Genomic DNA, 4198 nt, shown 5'->3' with positions numbered 1-4198 from the left:
CTATCTATTTGATTTGCTATTTGGATTGAGAAATAGTGATAAAGCTCTTTGATATATCTCTTGATTGAGCTCGCTTTTAAGTTGGTGCTCTCAGAATTATATTGGAGTTTAGTCCATACAGATTGCCAAACGAATTATTGGGTGTGGTTGTTATACCCCCGCTTTTTCAATATACTTATTAACTTCAAAATTCACTTCAAACTAGTTTTCTGTATCAGTGGTTTGTGTTTGTAGGAGGCTTAATGTAAGGAGTGAAGCATCACTATGACTCTGCAGTAGTTTAGCCTTTATGCTTGCTTCTGATTTACAGTTGTTGTTTTTTTCCTATATGGACATAGGAGATATCCTAGCACTGAAGCTGCAGTTGTTCTTCCAAATGAAGTAAAATAATTCTTTTTTTTTTTGTTTTCTGTTTTCAATGAAATGTAGATTGTAAAAGAACGGATTGCAATTATGTTTCAGTCATATATTTAACTGTATTGCAGGCCTATAAACAGACACCAGATCCATGATGATGACTTGTATTGCAGGCCTGTAAACTGGGAGCCCAGGTCTATGATAATGACTTGGGGAACCCATTTTTTTTAATTGTAATTTGAAGTATTGTTACTGGTTTAACTGTAGCAATAAGTGTAAGTAAAAGCAACACGTGTCGTCATCTTATAGTTGTTGCAAATGAGAATAACAGTTTAACTATTACAGTAGTTGTAACTGAAAGGCTACATGCACCACCGTTGATTTGTTGCATATACAGAGTAACAACTATAATTGTTAGAATAACTGTAGCGAGTATAGCACGTGTCGCATTCTAAAAGTTTGATTAATTGTTGTTATTAATTATTATAACGGTTTGTAAATATCACATGAAAAGACGAAGGTACCCAAATATAGCTCAATCTAAAACTTTTCCACCTATAAGTACTTTCTCCGAAAGTGATTGTCTATGGACTGAGTCGAGACAATACAACAAATCGGTTCACACTTCGTATGATCGTCTATGGATACGAGATCGAGACAATACAACAACGAAGTATGTTTACTTGATAAAAGGTTCGGAGACAATAGGATTGCTTATCAAGTAAATAGGAATTAACATTTGTGTAATTTACTTTAAATTATAATAACAACAATTATAATTGCGGAAAATAAAAGTAAATGACGCATCAAGATTTTGTTAACGAGGAAACCGCAAATGCAAAAAAAAAACGGGACCTTGTCCAGAATTGAATACTCTCAGGATTAAGCCATTATACAAAATCAAACCAACTTTGTATAGTTGAGACCAAGCAACTAAACCTATAGTTCACCTAGTTCTGTCTGTATTCCCACGCCTCCGACCCGTAATAAGTCACATACTTGGAACAATTCCTTTGGTTTGTATTCCAAACAGTAAAGGAACAACAAATCTGTTTGGTATCAACTCTTTTCAACCAAGTGATATGAGTTCGACAAAGGCTCTTCTGTTTATTTCAATAAACTCCTTCTTCAGGTTCTTAGATCTATCTTATTATCAACTACTGAAGTAATTGTTAAGATTTTGCAATCAATACTTTTAATCACAAAGAATTGTATTGATGCCGATCTACACAACTAATCAATCTAATCTACCACAAAGATAAACCGATTATAGTTGGATCCTCTTTTACCGAAAAGAGTATTGTGCACACCAAAGATTATGAATCCCAAATCAGAAATCTTCAAAGTCTTCTTTGTCTTCAAATCTTCTTAGATCTTCAATAAACACCTGCACACAATCAACTTGAATCTCTTGTGATCAATCACGCACAGAACGGAGTCTGTTAACAATGGATTATCACACGACGTCTTTAGATCTACAAACAGTCTAAAGACCCCCGTCGAAACTTCGATCTAGTTTGAGTGAATCTTATATTAGAAGAGAAGATTCTAGATTCTAGATTCTCAAGCATAAACAAACTAGGTGCAATCAAAGTTCAACCAAAGTTAGTCAATCAAATCAATCGAAAACAAAAGATAAACCGCAATTATCTAGTTTCCCACCAACAGTACTAATAGAGCTTCTCAATCCCAAAGAAGACTTTAAACTGAGCGTCCGTAAGAGATTTCGCCTAATTAGACTCGAAATGCAAACTTTCATAATTATATACCAAGGAAGTTTGGAGACCAAGGAATTTCCAAAACCGAAAATATTCTCAAGATATGCAATATATTCCAGATTCGGTTTCCATAATTCCTGGAAATGCTTTGTCCAAAATAATGACCGAAAATCTCTTAGAAAATATCCAACTAGTAAATGCACATTACTAATTTTCATTTTCCAAAAATAAAATTAAAAACCTTAAATAAAAGATTCTCAATTTATTTTATTCGACCCGGTATTTTCTTCCTTTAACTATTAAGGAATAACTCTGAACAATTAAAGATAAGCGTTACTGCGCATGTTCAAAGTATGTCGACATCCTTACTTTGTAAGTCCTATTTCATACTTACAATCTTGAAACCGATTTTCCACACTTCCAAACAAGTTTAGAATTGGTTCATCTAACTTTCGAGAACTACGTGATAGATCAAGAACACTCAATCACAAATCATGGGTTTCACGGTTCTACCAAAATAAGTTTCGGTTCTACCTCCATGTGAGTATTGTGCATAGTCACACTAGCTTTCCAAAATTTGGTTGACTAGGTACTAGGATCGGTTCCCCACATATATATGGTATCTAACTTGTACTTGCTGCACATGTCCATAGGATCAGTTCCCCTTTGTTTAAAAACGTGTTGCACATGTCCATAGGATCGGTTCCCCTTTCTGCTAAAAACTTGCTGCACCTCATACAAGGATCGATTCCCCTTTGTGATAGGTTGAACCTCTTACAAGGATCGGTTCCCTTTACCCAGAGTCGGTCATACCAATAACACAAAATTGATCATACCATCTCAGGTGATTACTTAAGATTGGTTTCACTAATAAAAGTCACACAAATACAAAAGTCAGGCCTTTGTGAATAGTTTTACCAAGAACATAAACAAGTCATGAGCGGTACTAATCACACATGTTGGTAGTTCAAAAGATATGCAATGAATAATAATACCAATAATGCCTGGCGATTTCTCTTTTGATTCACAAAACAAGTTGATGAATTTACTTTCTTAAAACAAATGTAAAACATTGTTTCCTAGGATGAAATCTTCACCTTGTACCCATACATAATCACAATAGCATTCAAACGATTATGTCGATGTCTTATTTACAAAGTTTAATGGTTAAGCAATAAACCTCGTATTGTATTTCTTGATACTATGTCTAACTAGAGTATAATCATTCATGCTTCACGGTTTTGTTTTCAATATGCACGACTTGAAAGATATGTTAGGGAATGAAACAGTTCAAGTCAAATATCACTAACCTCAAGTGGAAGGATGATGTTGTCGTTGTAGCTCCTTACTTATTCACTACTTCAAGTCTTCGCAATACTTGTAATGTCTCATATCCTAATACTTTCAAGCTAACCTATACGAAGTTGACTCTAGTACATAATCAAGCGACTCTTAAATGAGTTTTGGCCCACTAAAATATGACAACCAAACTTGACATACCAAAGCTTGGTGGGTTCAACTGAGCTATGCTCTAACAATCTCCCCCTTTGTCAATTTTAGTGATAAAACTCTTACATCATATGGATAAGCAAATTACAAGAATTCATTACACATACGCTTGATTCCCGAATTCAACAACACAATAACCTGTATACATTCAATCCTTAAATGCCGCTGTTGACATTATAATAACAAAGCTAATACTCCCCCTAAAGGTAAGATAGGTAGATTTTATCAATCCACATGTCTTTGTTATTTCCTTTGTAGTCCACATAACTACAAGTATATCATATGTTACTCCCCCCTTAGTCTATGCTTTCACTCTTTCGTTAGATAAACGTTTAAGCACCAATGTCCTTTTCCTTAGTGATACCAATCAATATAAATCAATACCAGTATCACTTGTTTACTCCATATATTTCTCCCCTTTTTGTCACAAAATGACAAAGAAACGAAAAAATAAAGGACAAACCGAAAGAATCTTACAAATCTCAAAATAGACTTGCAAACCTATAGAGTTAAGCATGAGGGTTCCACACTATAAAGTAATTTTTTTTGATAACCAATATCAAAACCGAAACTATAAAGTAATTTGTTTTGATATGCTACCAAGGAAACAATTG

The sequence above is a fragment of the Papaver somniferum genome, unplaced genomic scaffold, assembly GCF_003573695.1.
Source record: "Papaver somniferum cultivar HN1 unplaced genomic scaffold, ASM357369v1 unplaced-scaffold_65, whole genome shotgun sequence".
NCBI classification, from domain to species: domain Eukaryota; kingdom Viridiplantae; phylum Streptophyta; class Magnoliopsida; order Ranunculales; family Papaveraceae; genus Papaver; species Papaver somniferum.
This window is presented reverse-complemented; position numbering follows the sequence as displayed.